General features: G+C 36.8%; 1 protein-coding gene across 1 annotated transcript in view; it reads left to right on the top strand.

The window, feature by feature from the left end:
• LOC105551585 (contactin-5-like) overlaps positions 1-7,377 on the top strand; it is a 1,043,690-nt gene that overhangs the window by 844,353 nt on the left and 191,960 nt on the right. The window lies entirely within an intron of this gene.

The raw sequence follows: 7,377 nt of genomic DNA on the forward strand, positions 1-7,377 counted from the left end.
CACATTGAGTTCTTCCTTCCAAACCCTGAACAGGAATATGGAGAAAAGATGGGTACATCTTGTTTTAGCCAGTAGAATCACAAGAATATATATTTGTGATGTTTTCTGTAGATACATAGAGTCTGTTCTTATCCAAAATTTTTCTTTTAGAATTTGTTTGTGGGAATACACCTATTAGGAAAATAAAAAATGTAATCATTTCCTTTCCATTTTTCACTTTTTCAGTTCCTCAGGGTAAAATGAATATGACAATTCAGTGTTCATATTCTCATTCTGTGACCCAATCAAATCTGGAAAGGGTAAACTCAGTATTCATTTATACCCACAAGAATGGTACAGGATTATAACTGAACTCTAGATAATAACACAAAATAATACAGAAAATGTATTGAGTTCTTACTATCAGACAGGCATAGTTTTAACTGTTTTCTGTATATTACTTTATTTGATCTTTACAACACCTTTGAGGGAATTCCTGTTGTTATCGTCAATCTAAAGTCAAGGAAGCTGAATCACGGAGTTATTTCTGTCTTGCTCAAAGGCGCAGAGATACTACGATGTAGAATCTAGATTTGAATTCATGCCATCCAACTTTGGAACCTCTATTGCAAACCGATTGACTGACAAAGCTAATCTCACACAAAAATTTCATTCAGTAAAATGTGCGGCCAGGATGTAAGAGGAGAATATATGCATCATAACCAAGAGTGGAACTTTTATTCCCAGGAACTGAGCCATGATGGCAGTACTGTAAGAATATGAGATGCTGGCAAGTTTTCGCTCAAAAGCACTCTGCTTTTTTTTTTCTCCTTTATGTTTATTATCTGTATTATAGTTCTTGGTTTTATAAATTTTTAGAATAATTTTGTTTGTTTAATGTTCCTCTACTAATGTTTTACTAATTGGTAATCCTCTACCAATACTCCCAGATTCTAAATTCCACAAGTCAAGTATCATGTGTGGTTTATTCATGACCATATCACCTGTTCCTAACCCATCATAGGCATTCATTAAAGAGTTATTGAAAAAATATGAATGAAGGTTGAATGAGAAAGCATTTAATTATGGAAAAAAGAATGTTAGAGGTTGCTAAAAGAATGTGAGGGGTTTTGTGTACAAGGAGTCTGGTCCAGACCCCATCATGGCATCACTCAGCATTTCTATTTCACTGAGCCTTTGAATTCTGAGCCTAGAATTTAGATAAAACCTACTCTGCTATTTATTTAAGTGACAGCTCTTGGGGTGATGAATAAAAACAGTTTCTGAATCCTGAATATGATTTACCAAATGGTCTATCATAGAAGACACCTTTCCATGACAGAAGTGTGAAAATTGTTAGGATCTGAAGCAAAACCACACAAAGAGAGTAGAGAGGTGTTTTATTTTGTTTTGTTTTACTAAAAGTAGGAGTTTGAAAGAGCACAGAAAAATATTGGAATATCAAAGACAGAAGTGAGTTCAAGTAACTGTGACTAAAGATGAAATTCCTCTGGGAGGAAGCTGATGTCTATGAGTAAGATCATTTAAAGGGTACTTTAGGTGGAGAAAAATGTTTCCTAGGGTACGCCAACATTGAAGAGACAAAGAAGAATTAGAAAAGGAGATAAAAAGTTTCCAGTGAAGTAGGAATAAAGACGTGAGGTTTTGGTATCTTGGAATTACATAAAGACAACATTCAAAAGAAAAAGAAATAACTAACTGTGCCATACACTCCTAATAGGTTTAATGTAGTGAAAATTTGTCCTTAAACTTAGCAATATCCTAGTAATTTTTATCTTTAAAGAGAGACATTATTGTGGAATGGTATAAGCAAGAGATCTTATAAAAGGTCAAGGGAAAAAGGAGGGAAAAATAATTGAATACTTTTACCATATATAGCACTTTTTAAGGAGTCTTGTAATAAAAATTAGGAATGATAAGGTCATGATAATTTTATTTAAAAGAGAACATTTTTATAGTTATGAGAACATTCTAACAAGCATACAAAAAAATTGATGCTGAACGAGATACAGAAGGAATCATCTGGAGAGATGTCCTTGAACAGTCAGGATGAAATGGAATTAAATATATATACATACAGGATTGGCCTTTAAGAGATGTACAGACACCATTCATGTGACTCAGCTCATATTAATGAAACAAGGCGGAGTGCATGCGTGCACAGGCAGATGGTGGGAGCATGTGAGGGACTGTCTCTTCTGATTGCTTCTATTTTCTTAATACAATAGGAAGCACCATCATCAGGAAGGTCAAAAAGATAAGGGTTTGAGGAGAGAGGGTAAGATGTTAATTATCCATCCTGTATGATGGGAGAGTAAATGGACCAGGAAAATGAAGTAGTATTTCCTGGAAACTCACAAGGCCCACTGGAAGTCAATTATTACACATTGAGTTCTTTCAGCATGATTTTGTATTCTTCTCTGGCTACAGAGTATATTGATAGTTGGACTTAAATTAGCAGGGGAGAGAGTTAGCCTGGGAAGAAACAGTCCAGGGTGAGAAGCAGTGTGCCTGAAGGTGCATTGAAGGAATTGAGTAAGGTTATATTATGAACTCTAACCTGGAAATGGAGACAGTTGAGGAAATGAGAGCAGGGTGCAAAACAGAGAAAGAATATTAAGATCAGTAGACTGTAAGTCTTGAAGTAGTTGAGATGCCAAACAGAAAGAGATGAAATTATGTATTAGTCCGTTCCCACGCTGCTATAAAGGACTTCCCCAAACTGAGTGATTATAAAGGGGAGGTTTAATTGACTCACAGTTCCATGTGACTGGCATGGCCTCAGGAAACTTACAATCATGATGGAAGGCAAAGGGGAGGCAGGCACCTTCTTCACAAGGTGGCAGTAGAGAGAATGACTTAAGGTGGATCTTGACAAACACTTATAAAACCGTCAGCTCTCATGAGAACTCACTATCACAAGAACAGCATGGGGGAAACTGCCCTGTGATTCATTTACCTCCCTCTGGTTTCTGCCTTTACATCTGGGGATTATGAGGATTATGGAGATTATAATTCAAGATGGAATTTGGGTGGGGACACAAAGCCTACCCACTTCAAATAATATAAGATGTACCAGACACTTAAATGTAGGAAGGGGATGCAGCTATTTTCCACCCTCAACAGATTTCTGCATTTGTTAAATTAACTTATTCTCACAAAGTTGAGTGTTAGACAAAGTCCTATCAATGAAACAACATTTTCCCACTTATTTATGCTAATATATTCTCAGAGATGAGAATCCTCAGAACTAAGACTAAGGAGTGGGGAAACTGAGGAGATGTCATACAAAAGGGCTGGGCAGCTAAGAGGGCACCAAGTTGGAGAGTTAAAAATATCCTTGAGAGAAGAAGAGACCCCACAAAAGTGTAAATCAGTTGCACTAAGACCATGAGACTGATGAAAGCCACTTTCTAAGGTCTGAGTTTATATGTCAAATAGAATGGAAATGGTAACATAGGGGTTCCAGACCACATCCAGATCTTGAAGAGTCCTCTTCATCCCTTATCTCTGAACTCACTTTTACTGAACTCTGTGTGCAGTGCCCTGTGTGGAGCAGGCAGGAAGCTGTGATACTGCTGTGTGCACACCCTCTGCAGGACCAGCTTCCCCACACCTAATCCACTTGAACTGATTTAACAAAAGTGGGTCTCTGTTGAGGATGAAACATAACTGAATCCCCTTCCTCTGTTGAAATTCAAGTATTGGCATTTCTGTCTATTTCACCTTATTATTCCATCTCTTTTTGTCTAGGATCCCAACTCCTTCAAGACTTAAAATTGACTGATCTTAATACCTTTTCAGTTTCTGCACCTTGCTCCTGTTTCCTGAATTCCCTCCCTCTCCAGATTAGAGTTCATGGTCCATAACTTCATTCACTTCCTTCAGTGAGCCTTCAACCACCCTGCCCTTCACCCTCAATTATTTTCACAGACTAACCTCTCTAACCCCCAATTTAAATTCAACTATTAATAGATTATAGCTAGAGAACACTGATCTTCAAAACTATTGACTAGCCGCCTTGTCTGTATTGAAAGACTTTCACTTCCTTTCACTTTGTGACATTCCACTTTTCTACTTTTTTCCTTCCCTTTCCAGATTCGGGTAGCTCCGCTTTTTTTTTCAGAAAAATGCTGATGTTCGTCAAAATTCCATTTTCAACACCCTATTTCTTACTTCACATGCTTCCTTGGCAAGCTTATCTATTCTCAGTTTCAGTAACCATCTATTTGGTTACCATTTCATAATCTCTCTGATGAACCTGCATCTCCCTTAATTTTGCAGAATCTTAACATCAACATGAATGTCCTGGAGGCACCATAGACTCTCCACCTGTTTAAAACTGAATTCATGAGCCTTTACCTCAAGCTCATGCCTTTTCCTGCATTCTTATCTATCTTCTAGTGGAGGCAAGCTTGCCTGATTTGTCACTTTTCTTTACTGCCTCCAATCTAATAAACCAATAACTTCATTTACTATTCCCATATGTATTATCTCCTTATTTCTGACAAATCTTTGCCTGTATTACAGTGTTAGACCCTTGAGTCATCTTTATTCGGTCTTTTTCAAATATGGCACTACAACCAGAGTGATCTCTCTGAAACTTATGTTTTTCTCCTTTCAAAGCCATACCAGTGTAACATGACATGCTAGACATTTCGTCATCGGCACCTTGTTTACTTATTCAGCCTTACATATCCTCCCACCTCTCCCCCTCATACTCTGTGCTCCTGTTTTAATCTACCAAGCAGGCCATAGTGCCTTTACTTTCTAGGTTTTTATATATTTTCTTCCGTGCCTGGAGTGTCTTTCCTTCCCTACTGAAGACTTGACTGAGTTTATCACTAATGAACTTTCAGGACTCAGTTTAGATAGAATTTCTACTGGAAAGCATTTTCTGTTTTCTGATGACTTAAAGCTGAATGAGAGTTTTCTCTACCCATGCGGGGAGCCCATAGATCCTTGAATTTACTTTTATATCACATGATACTAACATTGCATGAATACCACCTTTTTTTTCCAACTAGATCGTAGCTCCTTGAGGGCTAGGGCAGGATTATTCACATTTTTTCCCTAGCATTTGGCACCTACTAAGTTGTTCTCACATGTTTGTTGAATGCATGCATGCATGCATGAATGAATGAATCAGTTGCCACATTTCCAGTTACAGCTTTGGGTTCACATTAATTGATGAAAAGGGAATCTTTACTGCAACAGATAAAACTGATTACATAACAAACGAAGACCTGGCGTAGCGCACTTAGCCAAATTAGCATTTGGCTCATCTCTATATGGAGTGGCACAAGCCCATTTCTGTACCACTTACTATTTGGTTTAGATTTATAGCCACAGTGACGTTCCTGGCCTTTTTAAACCTCATTATGGCCTTTCTATTTTTCAGGTTTTTCATTGATTATCCTCATCTGGCTTTAAGAACTATAAAACACATTATCATACTTCACTGTAATTTTTAACACCAGTCTGGGATAGTTTTTCGTTTGTTTGTTTGTTTTCCTTTATAAATGAGCAGGGCAGACAGTTAAAACACAAAGCAACAGATTGTACTGAGAAATGAATAGGTTCGGAGACTACAACTACAAACTACCTTAAAGGAAAACTCATTCACTTTTTATTACCTTATACCTCGAGGTGCCAAAACTTGCATTTAATTCCCTGTTTTAAAGGAGATTTTATGTCTACCCATAATCTGTGCACATATAGTTTGCCCAAGAGAGGTTAGCTCTTTTCAGTTAAAATTGATCCACCTTCGTCAGACTTGTGGTTGACCAGCAAAAGACTGAAGGACATGAATCTCTTAACTCCTGATGGGCTTGGCCTACACATATCATGTTCATTTTAAGTGTGGAAAACATCTAAAAATATACTTTCCTGAGTTTCAGAGAAATCATATTTACAGTTTCACAGAACAGAAAATGTTAAACTTAATTCGATGCTTAACACCTAAAGTGTTATTTTCAAATCACAGAAAAATGCTTTTTTGCTTTCTAAAATATCTCTATAAGACAGCATAATTATTCTAAATAATTTTAATTAATTATGAGAAAGCTTACTGACAGTGATACATTTTTTTAAGCAAAAATTTGGTTAGCAATGATTAAATTTAAAGGCCAGATACTCTGAACAAAACTATCTGATTCTTTTTTTTTTCCTTTTTCTTTTGTTTTTTTTGAGAGGGTGTCTTGCCCTATTTCCCAATCTGGAGTACAGTGGCATGATCACAGCTCACTGCGGCCTAAACCTCCCAGGCTCAAGCAATCCTCCCAGCTCAGCTTCCCCAGTAGCTGGAGCTACAGGCATGTGCTGCCACATGTGCCTAATTTTTTGTACTTTTTGTGTAGATGGGGTCTTACTTTATTGCCTTTGCTGGTTTTAAACTCCTAGCTCAAGTCATTCTCTCACCTTGGCCTCCTTGGCAAGCTTATCTATTCTCAGCGTCAGTAACCATCTATTTGGTTACCATTTCATAATCTCTCTGATGAACCTGCATCTCCCTTAAGTTTGCAGAATCTTAACATCAGCACGAATGTCCTGGAGGCAATGATTTAGTTAGCAAATTTAGTTAGCAATGATTAAATTTAAAGGTGGGATTTAAAGGCATGAGATTAACTGCTGGGATTGAAGGCATGGATTAAAGGCAAACTGCCAGAGTCTTAGAAGTATTTCCAAGATCAGCAAATTGTCCAGCTTAGTTGATACTGGACATAGAAAAAATTTCCAGTTACTTATTTCTCTTCAGAGTTCATCATAATTAGTTTGTACTTTTTAAAATTTGATCTGCATAGTAAACTTACTGTTTCTTATGGACATAAAGGAAAGTTAGTTCAATCCATTTCAGGCAGGATGCTCAACCTTTCTAACAAAACACCTTGGAAATTAAAATATGGAAATTTCTCAATAAAAAAGAAAATTTCATCGTTTTCCCACTTAATAGTATTAATCTGTATATATTCGATAATAAAACTTAGAAAATGAATTTCAATCCACTTTTTTATGTTCCATAGTGAATTTGCCTACTTTTCAAGAACATGAGGTATTACTTAGAGTCTAGTGAAAACACATGTGCTACACGGAACACATCTCCTACTACATAATAAATTTTAGTGAATGAATTTCCTGTCTGTATTTGTAGAATATAAGTGAAATGTTGGTTTCTTCACTGCATCTTAATAATAAAGAAAGAACTGATCTATGTGAATGGCTATTGTAATATTAAGGTAAACTTTTAAAAGTTAGTTTACAAATTTTCCTGACAAAGTATTTAGCTTGGCTTCTGACTGTCTTCCCTTCTTTCCTACTTACCCCTCTCTCTCTTCTTGCATTCTTCCTTCCCTTCCCCCATCATTTTTCCTCCCCTCC

Source organism: Mandrillus leucophaeus, unplaced genomic scaffold (genome assembly GCF_000951045.1).
Source record: "Mandrillus leucophaeus isolate KB7577 unplaced genomic scaffold, Mleu.le_1.0 Scaffold528, whole genome shotgun sequence".
Lineage (NCBI taxonomy): Eukaryota > Metazoa > Chordata > Mammalia > Primates > Cercopithecidae > Mandrillus > Mandrillus leucophaeus.